The 18,921-nt window shown below is 37.6% G+C and overlaps 1 protein-coding gene across 11 annotated transcripts in view; it reads left to right on the forward strand.

Annotated features, from left to right (window-relative positions):
- COA1 (cytochrome c oxidase assembly factor 1) overlaps positions 1-18,921 on the forward strand; it is a 130,534-nt gene that overhangs the window by 15,026 nt on the left and 96,587 nt on the right. For 6 of the 11 annotated variants that reach the window (XM_081146540.1, XM_081146549.1, XM_081146543.1 and 3 more), the window contains one exon: positions 15,345-15,558. The exons of the other annotated variants lie outside the window; for them this stretch is intronic. The gene's annotated coding sequence lies outside the window, so the exon portion shown is untranslated. The remainder of the gene's footprint in view (positions 1-15,344; positions 15,559-18,921) is intronic. 11 annotated transcript variants of the gene reach the window in all.

The raw sequence follows: 18,921 nt of genomic DNA on the forward strand, positions 1-18,921 counted from the left end.
TAGACAGCATATATATGGGTCATATTCTCTTATTTGTTCAGCTACCATATGCATTTGGATTGGAGCATTTAATTAAGATACATTTATCTTTATTGATAGGTACTTATTTATTGCCATTTTTTTCTTTTTAACATTTCCTGCAGTACTGTTTTGGTGGTAATGAGTATCTTTAGCGCAGCCCCTCTTTTTTTTCTGACAAAGAAGCTCTTTGCATTGCCTTCAATTTTAAATGATAGCCTTGCTGCATAGAGTAGTGTTGTTTGCAGTTCTTCCTTACTTCATGCCAATCCCTTCTGGCATGAAGTGTTTCTGTTGAGATATCAGCTGACAGCCTTACGGGAACTCCCTTGTAAGTAACTAACTGTCTCTCTTGCACCTTTAAGATTCTCTCTTTGTCTTTAACCTTTGCCATTTTAATTATGATGTGTCTTGGTTTGAATCTCTTTGGGTTCATCTTCATTGGGACTGTCTGTGCATCCTGAACTTAAGTGATTTTTTTCCTTTTACCAGGTTAGGAAAGTTTTCTGCTGTAATTTCTCCAAACAGTTTATCCCTTGCTCACTTTCTTCTCCTCCTGGAACCCCTATCATACAGGTGTTGTTATATTTCATGTTATTCCGAAGTTCCCTTTAACTATCGTCATTCTTTCAAATTCTTTTTTCCTTTTGCTGTTCTAATTGGGTGTGTTTTTACCTTCCTTGTCTTCCAAGTCACTGATTTGATCATTTGCTTCATCCAACTTATTTTTTATTCCTTCTAGTGCATTCTTTTTTTAATCATCAACTAAGGATATTTTTTCCATTGCTTTTCAGAGAGAGAGAGATGTGAGAGAGACACGTTGATTGGTTGCCCCCTGCACGCACCTCAACTGGTGCCAGGGGTCACTAAGTTTCTTGATCACTCTTATAACCATTACTTTGAACTCTATATCTGATAAATTGCTTGCTTCCATTTCTTTTAGGTCTTTTTCTGGAGATTCTTCATGTTCTTTCATTTGGGGCATGTTTCTTTGGCTTTCAGTTTTTGCTGTCTCTTTGTTTGTTTCTATGTAATAGATAGAGCTGCTATGCTTACCAGACTTCATGGGGTGGCTATATGTAGTAGGTGTCCTGTGGGACCCAGTGATGCAATATCCTTGACCTCTGGTCCGGGTGCTCTAGCAGTGTCCCTCTGTGGGTTATGTTGGCCCTCCTGTTTTAATTGGATCTTGATTGCTGTTAGCCTGTACATGGGTCGGATCAACTGTCAGGCTGGCAGACTGTGAGGCTTAACCCCAACCACAGTGTGCAAGCTGCTGTGCTGGTGCAGTCTTGAGGTGTCATGTGGGGCTCAGTGGCACAGTCTTTCAAATAACCTGAGCTCAGTTCTCCAGGAATGTTTCTTGTGGGTTATATGCACCCCCTGTTGTAATCAAGGATTAAATGCTGTTAGCCCCTTCGTGGATGGAGTTAACCCTTCAGGCTGGGTGAGTAAAGGGGTAAATCTGTATCACTATGTATGAAACACTGTGCAGGGGCTGTCCCCGAAACAGGGTTGTTCCCAGTAGGGTCCGGTACCTGCCAGAATCACTCTTTTCATTGTGCCACTTGTGTGGCTAGTTGGGTAGAATTGTTGTGTTCTGATACCCACCTCTGGTTGTGTTAGTTCTGGGTCCACTTGGATAGGCTTTAGAAACGGGTCTCTCTCAGACGTTGTGTGTAACTTGCCTTGGCCTACCTGTCTGTAGTTATCACTCTGTTCCCTGTTTGTGTCTGTATCTACTGGACCTGAGTGTATGTGGGAGGGGCCAGTCTGTGTAAAAGGGTCAGTTTCTTCCAGCTCATAACTGGGGGTAGATCTATGAAAGGACCAAGGCTTCCTGAGGTCTGCCTCCACCTGTCAGCTACTCTGCTTCCCCTGAGGTTACCTGGTCTTCCTACCGAGCCAGAGAGAGACTATTGGGTGAGCCTGGGTAGCCGAGATAAAGCTAGGGGCTCCCCTACTTGGGGATCACAGTCAGGCACTCAATGAGGGGAAGTTAGTTCCTGGTTCAAAGCCAAACCCCTCGGTGTCTGCCAGAGTCTCAAACTGTAGTTCCCCCTAGGGCTCCTCACTGCAGGTTCAGGTTGGGTACATCCAGCCATCTCCTCTGAGGAACAAGCTCAGCATCCCTGGGCTCAGGGGAATAGATCAGAGGAGTCTCCCATTGAGGATGATGCTGGCACAGCCCACAGGAGGGGCTAAGCCCTTTGTCCCATTCCTAAACAATAGCCTCCAAGGGTCTCACTCTGAATGACCTTGCTCTGAGCTGCTCTCCTTTCCCCCCACGGAACTACACCCAGTGGAGTATCAAGGACTTGGCAGGTTGATATAGTCTCCCACTGAGGATGATGCCTGCAACCTGTAGGATGGGGGCAGGCACTTCTTTTCCTTCCTGGGGTACCACAGACTGAACTCACAGGAGAGCCAGAATTTGCCTCCCTGCAATGCAGCCACACAGCCCATATTCACATGTCTGGCTCCTGGACACAAACCTCCCCAGGAGACATAGTCTGAAAATTCTAGCTCTGTACATCTACCCCTCACCCCCTGTACATATACCACTGAGCCAAGCAGGACTGGCTGAAGGTCTGCCATGCATGGCACTCCAATCTCTTCGAGTGGCTTGTCTCTGTAGGGTGGGGCTGTAAAATTCCTGCTCTGCTGGTGCTTTGAACCCTGCAGGATGGGGCCAAAAGTCCAGCTCTCCTGCATGCCAGACCCAGCAGGACAGGGTCGAAATTCCCAGTCCTGTTCAGCTCCCCTACAGTGCCAAACCCAGTAGGACCTTGAGTAAACTGTCTTTTTCCAATGACTATTCTTGGCTCTCTTGTCAAATATTAGTTTACCATATTTGTATGGATTTAGTTCTGGGCTCTTTATTCTGTCTGTTCTATTGGCCTATGTATCTGCTTTTATGCCAATACCATAGTGTTTTGATTATTACTGCTTTATAATATAGTTAGAAATCAGGAAGTGTGATGCCTCCAGGTTAGCTCTTCTTTCTCAGGATTTCTCTGGCTATTCGTGGTCTTTTGTGATCCTATACAAATTTTATGATCTATGCCTGTGAAAAACGCCATTGGAATTTTCATAAGGATTGCATTAAAACTAGAGGTGGCTTTGGGTAGTATGACAATTTTAACAATGTTGAGTCTTCCAGTTCATAAACACGATACATTTTCATTTATTTGTGTCGTCTTCAATTTCTTTCGTCAGTGTCATAGATTTTAGAGTACAGATCTTTTACCTCCTTGGCGAAATTTATTCTTAAGTATTTATTGTTATGGTGCTATTACAAAGGGGATTATTTTCTTTATTTCTTTGTCAGGTATTTCATTGTGAATATATAGAAATACATTGATTTCTTTATGTTGATTTTGTATCTTGTAACTTTGCTGAATTAGTTTTAACTCTGTGTGTGTGTGTGTGTGTGTGTGTGTGTGGTCTTCAGGATTTACTATATGTAAGATCATGTCCTCTGCAAACAGAATTTTCTTCTTGCTTTTTTTATTTGGATACATTTTATTTATTTTTCTTGATTAATTGCTCTAACTAGGACTTCAGTACTGTGTGGAATAGGAATGGTGAGCGTGGGCATCTTTGTCTTATTCCTGCTGTTAGAAGAAAAGCTTTCTGCATTTCACTGTCGAGTATGATATTAGCTGTTGTCTTGTCATATATGCTTTTTCTTATGTTGATGTATGTTCCTTACATACCATATTTGTTGACAAATTTTAATCATGAAAGTATGTGCAATTTTTGTCAATGCTTTTTCTGCAGCTATGGAGGGTGATCATACAACTTTTATTCCTTATTCAGTTAAATCACATTCATTGATTTGTGGATGTTGAACAAGTACTTGTATCCCAGGGATAAATTGCACTTGATTACGGCCTATGACCTTTTAACGGGCTGTTTAGTATTGGGTTTGCTAATATTTTGTTGAAAAATTTTTCATCCATATTCATCAGCTATACTGGCCTATAGTTTTCTTTTCTTATAGTTTCCTTATCTGGGTTTGATATTGGTTAATGCATGCCTCATAAAATAAGTTTATGAGTGCTTCCTCCTCTTCAGTTATTTGCAAAAGTTTAGGAAGGATTGGCATTAATTCTTTGTCAAATGTTTAGTAGAATTAGCCTGGTCCTAGTTTTTTTGTTTGTTTTATTTTGTTTTGTCCCTTAGGGGTTTTTTGATTACTGATTCTATCTTACTTGTTATTGGTCTTCTCAGATTTTCTATATTTTTATGATTCAGTGTTGGTAGGTTGTATGTTCTAGGAATTTGTTTATTTCATCTAGATTATACAATTTGTGGTTTATAGTAGTCTCTTCTGATCCTTTGTATTTTTGTGGTATCAGATGTAATGTTTCCTCTTTCATTTCTGATTTTGAGTCTTCTCTCCTTTTTTTTCAGTCTAAATAAAGTATTGTAAGTTTTGTTTATTTTATTAAAAAAGTCAGCTCTTAGTTTTGTTGACTTATTGTTTTCTGGTACAAATTTTATTTATTCTGTTTTAATTTTTATTTTTTTCCTTCTGCTAACTTTGTGCTTAGTTTGGTCTTTTTAGTTCCTTTAGTCTGGTCTTTAGTTCCAAATTATTGTATTGTATAAGGTTAGGCTGATTTTTGAGATCTTTCTTTTTTCTTTCCTTTTTTTCTTTGTAATCCTCATTTGAGGATTCTTTTTTTATTGATATGAGAGAGAGAGAAAGGGGGAGGGAGAGAGAAACCTAGATATGAGAGGCGAATGTTAATAAGTTGCCTCCTGTATGTGCCCTGACCTGGGATTGAACCCGCAACCTAGGTATGTGCCCTGACTGGGAATCGAACCCACAATGTTTTGTTTTGTTTTGTTTTTTTTAATATATCTTTATTGATTTCAGAAAGAGGAAGGGAGAGGGAGAGAGAGAAAAACATTAATGATGAGAGAGTCATTAATCAGCTGCCTCCTGCACACCCCTGACTGGGGATTGAGCCCACAACCTGGGCATATACCCTGACCGGGAATTGAACCTCGATCTCCTGGATCCTAGGTCGATGCTCAACTGCTGAGCCACACCGGCTGAGCTACAACGTTTTTGGTGTATGGGGCCACACTCCAACCAACTGAGCTACTCAGTCAGGGCGAGATCTTTCTTTTTTCTTAATGTAGGTGTTTATCACTATAAATTTCTCTTTTAAAACTGCTTGTGTTGCATCTATATATTTTGGTTTCCTGTGTTTGTTTTTTCATTTGTTTCAAGATATTTAAAAAATTTTTTTTTGAATTTTTCTTTGACCCTTTGGTCGTTCACAAATGTGTTGTTTAACTTCTATACATTTGTGACCTTTTCCTTTTTCTTCCTGTTACTGATTTCTATAGTTCCATACCGTTTTGGTCAGAAAAAATACCTAGTATAATTTCAGTTTTCTTAAGTTTGTTGAGACTTGTATTTTTTGTTTTGTTTTGTTTTTTAAATTGATTTTAGAGAGAAGGAGGGAGGAAGAGAGAGACAGACACACAGTCAGAGATCTGTTGGTTGCCTCCCACACATGCCTCAACCAGGAATCAAGCCCACAACCTAGGTATGTGCCCTGACCTTGAATTGAAATGTAGTTCCATATGACTGCATTTTGTCATGGTACTACGCTCCAACCTACTGAGCCACACCAGTTAGGGCCCTGAGACTTGTTTTGCAACTGGACATATGATCTATCTTGGAGTATGCTTTGTGTATACTTGATACGAGCGTATATTCTGCTGCTTTTGGATTGAATGTTCTGTATATGTCTGGTAGGTCTATTTGGTTTAATATATACTTAAATATTAATACATTGATTCCTTATTGGTTTGGTTTTTTGTGTCCTCGATCTAATCATTGTTGCAAGTGAAATATTGAAGTCCCCTATTATATTTGTATTTCCTGTTTCTCCCTTTATATCTGTTATTGTTTGTTTAATATATATTGTTTGTTTAATATATTGTTTTAATATATATGTAGGTGCCCCATTTGTTGGGTTCATATATGTGGTTGATATATCCTCTTGATGAATTGACTCCTTTATCATTATATAAAAACTTATTTGTCTCTGTTTCAGCTTTTGACTTAAAAGTCTTTCTTCTCTGAAATAAATGTAGAAACTGCTGCTCTTTTTTTAGTGTTCATATGCATGGAATATTTTTTTCATCCCTTCATTTTGAGCCTCTGTGTATACCTAAAGCAGAAGTTTGTCTTTATGCCTCACATAGTTGTGTTTTGATGTTTACCCACGCAGCCACTCTATGCCTTTTGATTAGAGAATTAACATTTTCACTTAAATCCATTTCATTTAAAACCATTATTGATAAGTAAAAATAGATTAATACCATGTTATTGTTTTCTGGCTGTTATGTAGTTCTTGCTGTTTTCCTTTGTGAATTGATTATCTCCATAGCTTTGATTCTCTACGAATTATCTTTAGTGTACGTACTGCAGGTTTTTGCTTCTTGTTTACTGTTAGACTTACATAAAGCATCTTATAGATACAAGTATTTTACACCAATAACAACTTAAATTTGATTGCATACAAAAACTACCGTTTTATTCCCCCCTTACCTTTTATATTTTCGATGTCACAGTTTGTAAGTCATTTACAAATTATTGTGGCTGTAGTTATTTTTAAACTTTTCTCCTTTAACCTTTATGCTAGAGTTAAGTATTACAGTATTAGAATATTGTGAATTTGACCATGAACAGTCAGGTGCTGCTTAATGACAAGGATACTTTCTGAGAAATGTGTCATTAGGTGATTTTGTCATTGTGCAAGCGTCATAAAGTGTACTTACACAAACCTAGGTGGTATAGCCTACTACACACTTAGGCTATATGGCATAGCCTATTGCTCCTACCATACAAGCCTGTACAGCGTGTATACAAAACAACAGGAGATTAAATCAAGTATAAGGGAAAATGACACAATCCAGAGACACTGTAAACAGATGTATGAGGCTGCTGCTGGAGTAACATGGCATATTGTTTTACAGAAAACTTTTATTTGATAAGTAGAAAGATTACACAAAAATGATGATTAAATGTATAGCATAGTGCCTGACCGGTGTGACTCAGCAGTTGAGCGTTGACCTAAGATCCAGGAGATCGAGGTTCTATTCCTGGTCAGGGCACATACCTGGGTTTCGAGCTCGATCCCCAGTTGGGGGGTGCAGGAGGCAGCTGATTAATGACTACTCTCTCATCATTGATGTTTCTATCTATCTTTCTCTCCCTTTCTCTGAATTCAATAAAGATGTATTTAAATATATATATATATAGTATAGTAAATACATAAACCAGTAACATAGTCATTATCATTATCAAGTATGCACTGCCCATAATTGTATGTGCTATATTTTTTATAAAACTGGCAACTTAGTAGGCTTGTTTACACCATCATCACCACAAATACATGATTATTTATTTGCGCTAGGATCTTCAAATGGCTACAGAGTCACTAGGTGATAGGAATTTTTCAGCTCCATTATAATCTTATGAGACCAGTTGTATATGCAGTCTGTAGTTGACTGAAATGTCATTATGAGACACATGAGTGTATTTACATTTACCAGTGTGTTGTATATGTTTTCATATTAGTAATTAGTGTCCTTTTATTTTAGCTTGTAGAGCTCCTTTCATCATTTCTTATAAGCCACATATGGTGGTTAGAACTCTCAGCTTTTTTTGTTTGGGACTATCATTCTCACTTCTGAAGGACAACTTTGCCAGGTTCTCTGCCCCTTTTTCCTCTCTTCTCCTCTGGGACTACTATCGCTTATTTCTCTACATGGTATTCCATAGTTCACATAGGCATTCTCCCGTCTTTTTCATTCTCTGACTGGATAGTTTCAAAAATCATGTATTCTACTTTACAGATTCTTTCTTCTGCTTGATCCATTATCCTGTTGATATTCCTTATTGCTTTTTTCATTTTATACATTGTATTCTTCACCTCCAGAATTTTTTTGTCCCTTTTTTATGATTTCTATGTTAAATTTCTTTCTTTGTTCTATTTACTTATGCTTCCTCTGCCCCCTTTATTAAAAGCTATTGGAAGATGAGAAACAAAAGATACACAGTAGCCTGCTCTCTCACCTATATTCCTGTTGTACATTGAAAAATGATACTAGCCTAAGCTACCCTACTAGAAGCCCTGATTGTTGTTAACCTATGATTTCTAGGATTCATGTCTTTACCTTCTAACTTTCAGAGAAGAATTTTGTTAACTTTCTGGAAAGCTCAGACTGAACAGTGATGCCAGACTGGAGTTTATCTTTCCCTATCCTTCCTTACCTACCTTCATTTATAAGGGAACACTGCCTTTGTGTTTCTAGGTTGTGATTTCTGTTCAGATTTTCAATTTTAAAAACATTCTTCAGCCGTGGCTGGTGTTGCCCAGTGCTTAGAGCTTTGGCCTGTGCAGTGAAGGGGCACAGCTTCGATTCCCAGTCAAGAGGACCTACCTGGGTTGCAGGTTTGATCCCTGGCCCTGGTCAGGGGGCATGTGGGAGGCAACCAATACATGTGTGTCTCTCATATGGATGTTTTTCTCTCTGCCTCTCTCTCTCTCTCTGCCTCTCTCCCCTTCCCTCATTCCCTCCTTCCCTTCCAGTCTCTTAAAATAAATGGGAAAATAGCCTTAGGTGAGAATTAACAACAACAACAACAAAACCCATATTTTTCAGAGATACATTTATTGTTATGTATTACAGGTAAAACTAATCAGAAAACTAAGGGAATGATTAATACAGAAGTCAGAATAATGATTATCTCAGGAGAGGAAAGGGGTTTGGAATCAGGTCCTTTAAGGGCCTGGTAATGATCTGTGTTTGAAATAGGTAGTGAATATAGGGGATTTTATTGCATTCATTTCTTTTCATATGCACACATAGATATTTTGTATATTCTTATATATGTTGGATACACATGAAAATAAACATAAAAGATATTTTGAGGTATAATTGTCCTATAGCATTATTAGTTTCAAGTGTTAATGTAATGATTTAATATTTATATATATTATGAAATGATCACCACAATAAGTTTAAACATTTGTCACCATAGTTACCGAGATTTACTCTCTTAGAAACTTTCAAATATGCAATACAGTATTACCATAGTCACCAATGCCGTACATTTTATCACCATGACTTATTTATTTTACAACTTGAAACTTGTACTTTTTGACCACCTTTATTCTTTCACCCTGTCAGTATGAGGTGGAATCTCACTGTAGTGTTGATTTGCATTCCTTTAATAGCTAGTGAAGCTGAGTATCTTTTCACGTATCTGTTGGCCATTTGTATGTCTTTTGGGGGGGAAGTGTCTGTTTAGATCCTCTGTCCATTTTTAATTGGATTGTTTGTTTACTGTTGAGTTGTATGAGTTCCTTATACATATTGGATATTAACCCTTTGTCAGAACTGTTGTTTGCAGATATCATCACCCATTCAGTTGCTTGCCTTTTTGTTTCTGTTGTCAGTGTCTTTTGCTGTGCAGAAGGTTTTTAGTTTGATATAGTCCCATTCATTTACATTTGCCTTTACTTCCCTTGCTTTGGGATTAAATTCATAAATGTTCTCTATGACCAAGGTCCATAAGTTTAAGTACCTGTTTTCTTCTGTATAATTTATTGTTTCAGATGTCATGTTTGGGTCTTTGACCCACTTTAAATTAATTTTTGTAGATGGAGACAAACTGTAATCTAGTTTCATTCTTTAGCATGTGCCTTTCAATTTTCCTAGCACCACTTATTGAAGAGGCTTTCTTTTATCGATTGTATGTTTTTGGATCCTTTGTCAAAAATTATTTGCCCATATACATGTAGTTTTTTTTCTGGGTTTTCAGTTCTGTTCCATTGGTCTGTGTTTCTCTTCTTTGCCAATACCATTCTGTTTTGATTACTGTTGCTTTGTGGTATAATTGGAAGCCAGGTAGTGTGATACCTCTGGCTTTGTTCTGTTTTCTCATTGCTTTGGCTGTTCAGCGTCTTTTGTTGTTCTGTACAATCTAATGTTTTGTATTTTTAAAAAAACACATTGTGATTTTGATGAGGATTGCATAAATCTGTGTATTGCTTTGGTTAATATAGCCATTTTAACTATGTTAATTTTATGTTGATTCTTTCAATCCATGAACATGAAATATCTTTCCATTTCATTGTGGCTTTTTCAGTCTCTCTTAATAATCCGTTATAGTTTTCAGTTTATAGGTCTTATTGTAGGGAGAGGAAAAAACGGCCTTTCTTTTTCTTTGCTGTGACCTTCCACAATTTATGAGAAGCCCCTCTTAATTAAACCCCAAGATTGTTGGCTCCTCTGATTCAGTCAGCTCCTCTGTTCAAACTGCAGACAAGATAAGCTACTCTTAAGGCTACATTCTTGCATTCCCCTCCTCCCTGCTGTTTTCACAGCCCAGGGTTAATTCACACTAAGGAGTCTCTCTCTAGTTAGCAGAACATTCCCTTCTCATTCCTCTTCAAACAAGCCTCTTTTGAACTCTTCATAACTTTTGCTCTAAGTATGTTTTATGGGCTTGGGAAAAATACTGATAAGACGCCTCCCTAGGACATCTGCTGGACTGTCTCCTGGAAAGCAAACAAAGTATAACTTTTTATGACAACCTTTGTGGTATCTGCTCAACTTCAAGACAACCCAAACCCTCCCTTCTTTGTCGCCTAGCAACATTCCCTGCCTGAGAGCAGGCTGGCTCTTTCTTGTTTTGTTTTTTTGTTAAGTGTATCTTTATTGATTTCAAAGAGAGGAAGGGAGAGGGAGAGAAACATCAATGATGAGTCATTGATCGGCTGCTTCCTGCATGCCCCCAACTGGGGATCGAACCTCAATCTCCTGGATCCTAGGTTGATGTTCAACCTCTGAGTTACACCCTGCTGGCCAGGCTGGCTCTTTTGTTTCTTGCCCTCGTACTGATTAGCATGCATTGGTCCTTTCCCTTCTGGGGGAACATAAAATAAACTTTCTCTCTGTACCTCTTCTTTTAGTTGTGAAATCTTCTAACTGAAAACCCTAACATACATCCTTTGTTAAGTTTATTCCTAGATATTTTATTCTTTTGGTTGCAATTGCAAAAGGAATTGTTGGGTTTTAATTTTTTTCCATTTCTTTTTCTGAAATATCATTGTTAGTATGCAGGGAAACAGTGTTTTGTACATTGATTTTGTATCTGCAACTTTATTGGTGTATAGTCTCTAAGAGTTTTTTAGTGGGGTTTTTAGTTTTTTTCTGTATACAGAATTATGTCATCTGAAAAAAGAGACACTTTTACTTCTCCATTCCCAATTTGGATGCCTTTTATTTCTTTCTCTTGCCTGATTGCTCTGGTTAGGACTTTCAGAACTATGTTGAATTAGAGTGGTGAGAGGGCATCTTTGTTTTAATCCTGATTTTAGATGAAAAGCTTTCAGTTTTTCACCATCGAGTATGCTTTTAGCTCAGGGTTTGTCATATTGTGATAGCATAACAGCGAGAACGACAAAGAACACCACACTCAGAGTCAAATGTAGGAGCAAAGTTTATTGCGCTAGTGGACAACGGGCACCGCACTCAAATATGCCGTCCCCTACACTAGCAGTATTTAAAGCAAAAATCACTCATATCCTCCTTGGCTGGAGGGGGATGAGCTGTTTTAATGGTCTTGCAAAAGTGGTTGGTACAGAAGCTGAAACAAGCATTAGTCAGTTTATCTTAGGCACCATCTTAAGTTTCCATTCCTGAAACCAGGTGCAATTTCAAAAAACATTCCCTTGTGTAAAGGTCAGAGTTTAATCACAGTTTCAGTTGATTTCTTTTCCCAAGCTTGTGAGTCCAGGTGGGGCCTTGCGCCATAAGCCCAGATTACTATGAGCCCAGATCAATATACGGCCTTTATTATGTTAAGGTACTTTTCCTTCTGTACCCATTTTATTGACTTTTTAAATCATAAATGGGTGTTGTATGTTATCAAATGCACCTATTGATAAGATCATATGATTTTTATCCCTTGTTTTGTTAATGTGGTTTATTACATTGATCAATTTGCATGTGTTGAACCATCCTTGTGTCCCTGGAATTAACCTCAGTTGATGGTGATATATTATTTTTTTAATATATTGTTTTATTTTATTTGCTAGTATTTTATTTAGGATTTTTGTATTTATATCCATCAGAGAGATTGGTCTGTAGGTTTCTTTTTTTGTGTTATCCTTGCCAGGTTTTGGTATTGTGAGGACCCACCAAGACAGAGGCAGGCCCCTAGGCCCCGGGGCAGGACAAAAGGCATACATCAGTGACTCAGTAAACTGTAGAGGGTGGAGGCAGTTCCAGGAATTAACTTAAATCGGTGGGCTTGACAAATACCAGGTGCACTCAAGCTTCAGGCGCCTGTGGTTGAGAAACATCCTGAGCCCACCCTTCCTAAAGAATTACTTGCTCACTATAGCCCTATATAAGTTTGTTGTAAATTTAGATCAGGGTTCGAGTCAGAATTCCACTGCGTTGGATACGACGGAACCCCAGGTAGCTGGAATAAAAGTCCCTTTTGCTGTTACATTATCAGCTCTGGAGTGATTGTCTTTCCGCCGCATAGGGGATCTGATTCCCGGACATAACAGTATCAGGCTTTGGTTGGCCTCATAAAGTGTGTGAGGAAGTATTGCCTGTTTTTCAGTTTTTTTGGAAGAGTTTGAGAAGGATAGCTTTTAAATCTTCTTTGAATGTTTGGTAAAATTCACTAGTGAAGCCATCTAGTACTGGACTTTTTTGCAGGGAGAGATTTTAGATGGTGGTTTCAATTTTCTCACTTTTGATTGGTCTATTTAGATTTCCTTATTCTTGTTTCAGTCTAGGAAGGTTTTATAATTCTAGGAATGTATCCATTTTTTCAAGGTTATTGAATTTGGCAGCATATAGTCTTTCATAGTATTCTAGTATGATACTTTGTGTTTCTGTGGTACCTATTATGCAGTACAACTTTTTTTTAAAGGTAACAGAAATATAATGAAACTCTTATACCACATTTTTTTGTTTCTTTTAATTTTCACTGTAGAAAAGTCTTAATTGTAGTTGAAGCTATCAGTTTTTTTGGTACTTTTTCCTATTTTTCCAAACCTTATTTTTATGCCAAGAGTTATGTGGTTTTATAATAATTTCATATATTTCCTGTTAAATTTGAAACCGACAACAAATGGGTCTGGGCTGCCTGTCACTACTTGAGCCAATTAAGCAGAGACAGGATTAAATCATATATAAGCATTTATTTCCAGTAATGCCAGCAGTAATGGGAGAGCAGCAGGTCATCCAAGTCTGCTCTACACCCCACACCCCATCCCACCCTCCCCATAAGCCAGCTGCTTATATTGGATAGAAGGACAAAGATTATATGGGGAAGTAGGCAAAAGGAATAAGAATGGGTGTAATGGTTACAGGTTACAGGAAATATGGGCTGGGGAGTTTGCAAAAGGGTGGGGCACCTCCAGTACCCCTTTGTTTCAGCAGCAAGGTTGATAATCTTTCCATGATAACAGACAGTTAAGGAGAATGGACTGCTTTCCAGATTCCCTGAGGCGTACAACTCCAGCCAGGTTAGGATGTGCTTTCTCTAATCAGAACAGAACAATCACAATTAACAGAGCATGATTAGTATTTCTGCCCCTAACATTCCCCACTGCTATTTCTATCACCTCATATTTATGAGATTAGTTTTAGGTGAAAAGTTTCATCCTCCCAGACTGCATTTGCTTCTGCCTCGAGAGCAGTTTGTAGGGATGGAATACAGCTAATGCAGGATCTAAAAAGAGGAAGACATTGAATACAGCAGCAAGCAATCAGATTACAAAAAATAAACAGAAAAATTATAAAGAATTCCCACAACCCAGGTAGGTTGGGTAGCCAGGAGGTTAACTTGGATAAGTCAAATCCCAAAAATCTCATTTTACCTTGGAGATGGTTTCCCTAATTTGTTGAATGTTGTTTTCTATCAATTGAGAATTGTCAGAAAGATTAAAACAGCACATTCCTTTGAATTCCTCACAACAGTAGTTATGCCACAACAGCAAATAATCTTCTGCTGCCTGATTCTCCAGAACTGCCTCCTTGACTTGGTTCAGCTCTTGATTTATCCCATGTATAGCCCTGGAAGTGGCATTCAGGGCTTTTGCCACGCTACAAGCCAGCCTGGCCACTTCTACACTAAGGAAGCTTACCATTACCAGCATAACAAAAATGGTTAAAGCAGTATAGTCATCAGGGCTCCACAGGTGAAGATCGTTGTTGCAGTCTGGTGCCACAGGTGTGAGTCTTTTTTGGTTCGGACCTTGTGATATTTCTGGGGCATAAAGATGGTCAGTTGCATCCTAAAGAACAAGGACCCCTCTTGCTATTCGCCAGGATATATGAATAAACAGTTACCCCACATACCAGAAACCAACCAGCCAGCAGCTTAGTATGTCCATTACTATAAGGGAGGGTGAAATTATCAGAACAATTCATATTTAGTTATTAAATACTGAAAGACAATAACTAGAACACCTAGTAAAAGTCAGGCATTCACCACAGGAAGCTACTGCAGCAGCCTTTAGAGAAAACATCCCTGCGTCCTTTTCCCGGATAGTGGGTCCTGTCCGTTTCTCTTCCAGTTGATCATCTGGCAATCCAGTTTTCTCCATTTGAGTAGAATTCTGTCTCCTGATTTGAAGGAATGTAGTGGAACCTGTGACAGAAAAATCCCTGGGGGCAAGGTCCCACCCTATCCTATAATTCTCCCTTGCTAGGCACCTGGGGCTTTCCACCCTGGTGACCTTCCGTACCTCTCCCACTGTCCTTGCTCTGCTCATGTATGTCTAACTGCCTGTTACATTACCCCTCAAGGATCTTGGCTGTGAACTCTTTCAGAGCAAAGGGGTTCAGGGTCTCTTCTGTAGCTGCTTCAGAGACAGGAGATCCTTGCTCTCTGTCAGGACGGTGAGGCCTGGATACAGAGGGAGGTGGTAATGGTACCTATAGGTAGTATTCCCTGAGTATGGGTAAGTATTGTAACTTGGTGAAGACAAACTGTGTTACAAATTTTAGTATTATCGGGGCAAAGCTAGAACAAGAATTATGACAAATGGTCCAGTGGAAGGAAAAGCCATTTCAGTTCTAATAATTTCCTTTTGAAATACAATTTTCCCCCCTAAAATCACCCTCATTTTGTTAAAGAGCCAAATTAAGACCAATTTATTTACTGTATTGTCTAGTTTCAATTTGGCCTGATTGATTGTATGAACATAATAAGAATAGCAATTGATCATATAGGCTTTTTAAAATCTGCTTTGCAGGAATCTCATGATTGAGCTTTGATCAGCTCCTCAGGGCAAAGAAGCTGAGCCACCTAGTTGCCATCAAGTTTGCCTGCAATACCTATAGACCTGGGTGAATTCCTCAAGTTCTTGAGGTCCTCAGTGTCTTGAGGTTCCTTCCTTGCCATTTCCCAGGAAAACAACCTTCATTCCTTACGTGGAAAGACTGCCATGAACCATGTGATCAAACAAGGTACCAGGCTTTCTCTAAGGGGCTCTTATTGGCTTCTGGCTTTCTGGCGACATCCAGAGCTAGGCATCTCTCTCTCTTAGACCTGACATTCCAGTCAAAGTCTTGGTTAATAAAACCACAATTGGAAACTGGTCTTACTAAATTCAAATATGCAAAGAAACGTATTGTCATGACTCACTCATTAAGAATTGCCAAATTCTAGAGGAATCAGATAGGGAGAAAAATATATAATTTATTAAATTTCTTTAAAAATGTTTTCTTATATCTGAAAATCAAAAAGACTAAAAATAAGCAATACTTTTAACAAAAGATTACAAAAACTATAATTATTTTCAGTTTATTCAGTCCCATAGTCAAGTTTTGTTTCTTGTGATTTTTCTTGCCAGTACTTCTATAACTCTAGATACTCTATAGAGTTCTTTCATCCAGTTTGAAGGGGATGATCTGAAATTTTATTCTCAGAGATATGTAATTTAAAATAAGCCAGAGTCCTTTCTGTGGACCCCTTAGAAGATGTAATATTTTTGCAAATGCATTATAACAAAACAGTGACTGCCTCTAAATGACAGGAAGAAATTTAAAATGACACAGTTATAGGTTTGATTATAATGCAATTGACATGGAATCCTGTCCTTTCTGCAAAACACAATTTTCTAGAATAACAATTGGGGTTCTAAATGAAAGAATATCAGAATTTATAGACCCCTGGAGATTTTTATGTAATCTCCAGAACATCTATTTTAATAATATGCATATATAAATAGTACACAGTTATTCTTTATGTGACAAAATTTCTCATGTACCTTAAGTATAAAGTTTTCCTTTATAAGGAGAGAAAACAAAGTCCTAGAGGCATTCCAGGGCATAGTGGCATGACCTAAGCCAATTCTAGGTCAAGAAAAGTTTCTTAAAATTCAAACCCTGGGAAGGTTGTCAGACTTATTTGACCAAAAGATCATATATCATTATTATTACGAAACAGTATTAAATTATTCATTCAAAGTGACAACAAAAGATATTAAACACAAACATAGGCTAGCACAACTTCAGTTCCCATGATTAAGAAGATGGCTTTTTTTTTAAGTAATCAAGTACTTGATTAATATAACGTACTATATAACCATTTCAATAATATGCAGAACCTTTGCTTTCTAGGCAAATACAGGAAAAACTTCTACCCTTTTAACAGACTGAAAAGGACCAAATAAATTCTGTATTAGTTTACTTTAGATCCATTTATCTGATTTAATGTAGTATTCAGTTTACCTATGTGTTTCTTTTTGCTTCTTCCCTCCATATAATTTTTTTCTCTTAACTCATTGAGAAATAAACCAACTTTAGAACCACGTATTTTCAATTTTATATTTCCAAAACCATATAATTTTTCTCCAATTTAATTAGAATTCTTAGTTCTTAGAAACTTTGACCTTTTTGGTGACAGGTAAGTAATTAGCATTCCTCAGATTAGCAATACATTCACATTTTTAAGAGGTATATTTCAAATAAAATTCAAGACATATTCATTAACAGATTAAAATTCATTCTCTAGATCCTCTGTAATAAGAAGCCAAAAGTAGGCAATCTCAGGTTAATTAGGTGAGATGACGGCGATTGCTGAAACTGTGTCTGGGATTCAAAACAGAAAAATTCCTAGCAGCACTGTTATTAAAAGAGTCTAGGCCTCAGCCCTAGGAACCCCCAGGATAGGCAGCAGTGGGACCCCAGTACTCACCCCAGAGGAGTCCCCCACTTGGGTCGCCAGAATATGAAACTGGACAACAAATGGATCTGGGCTGCCTGTGACTACTTGAGCCAATTAAGCAGAGACAGGGTTGAATCATATATGAGCGTTTAGTCCAATAATGTCAGCAATAGGAGAGCAGCACGTCATCCAAGTGTGCTCTCCACTTCCTCCCCACCCATAAGCCAGCTGTTTATATTGGGAAGAAGGACAAAGATTACATGGGGAAGTAGGCAAAAGGAATAAGAATGGGTATAATGGTTACAGATTACAGGAAATGTGGCTGGGGGGGTTGCAGAAGGGTGGGGTGCCTCTAGGACCCCTTTGTTTCAGCAGTAAGGTTGTTAATCATTCCAGGAGAATGGACTGCATTCCAAATGTACAGAGTGTACAACTCTCAGCCAGGTTAGATGTGCTTTCTCTGATCAGAACAGAACAATCATGGTTCACAGAGCATGATTAATATTTCTGCCACTAACAAATTGATAATTTGTAATATATATTTTTAATTGCAAATGGAATAGTTTTGAAATTTATATTTTCTCTTGTGAATATTTATAAGAACATGGTTGATTTTTATGATTATCATTTACACCACACTTGATTAAACTCATTGATTCTATAGTAATAGTTTTCAGTAATAATTTAGTACTGTCTTCCTATACAGTTATATCATTTATATAAACTGATATTAATGAGCATTTTAAAAATATGATTTTCCCTTTTAAAAAAATGTCTTATTGCACACTAATATTCCTAATACTCATAATGAAATGGTGATTGAAGTAATCCTTATTTGGTCCTACTCCCCTTATTTATTTATTTATTTTTTAATTATTTTTTATTTTTAAATATATCTTTATTGATTTCAGAGAGAGGAAAGGAGAGGGGGAGAAAGAGATAGAAACATCAATGATGAGAGAGCCATTGATCGAGCCCACAACCCGGGCATGTGCCCTGACCAGAAATCGAACCCCAATCGCCTGGATCCTAGGTCTACGCTCAACCGCTGAGCCACGCCTGGCCGGGCACTCCCCTTATTTATATAAGTAAACTTTTTCTTTATTTTCTCCAGTAAATTTAAGTGACATTTTTTTCTAGATTATGCATTAACCTCTAGTTACTTAGGAAGTTTTATAGAGTAAGTAAAGAGCTAAACCAGAATGTAAACGGTTTCAAGGCATAAACCAGAAAGGAGAATCACTGAAGATTCTAATATTAGTGCATATATTTTTAGCTTTTGAATCAAAATACTTTAAGCATTAATATAAAAGAAATGTCTTTTAAGTAATATAAAACAATGAAATTTTGTCTCTAATTCATTAGTTACTAAAAGATTTTATAATTTATACTTTAAAAATAATTTAGTGATAAAGAAGTATATTAACTTATGAAAAGGATTCTTCAAATTAATACATTGCTCTTAGTCTACATAATATTTTTGGTTTTGTTTGTAGCTTTTTTTTGGTAGGTATGAAGATAGGTAAAATAGGCAGGATATATTGACATAAACTCATAACTCAGTTGACAAAATGATATGTTAGTCCATATTATACTGTGAGACATGGAACCCATTTTGAGCTTCCAATTGCCAGAGAAGTACTTACTTCCTTACAGAGTAC

Source organism: Miniopterus schreibersii (assembly GCF_964146895.1).
Source record: "Miniopterus schreibersii genome assembly, chromosome: 9".
NCBI classification, from domain to species: Eukaryota; Metazoa; Chordata; class Mammalia; order Chiroptera; family Miniopteridae; genus Miniopterus; species Miniopterus schreibersii.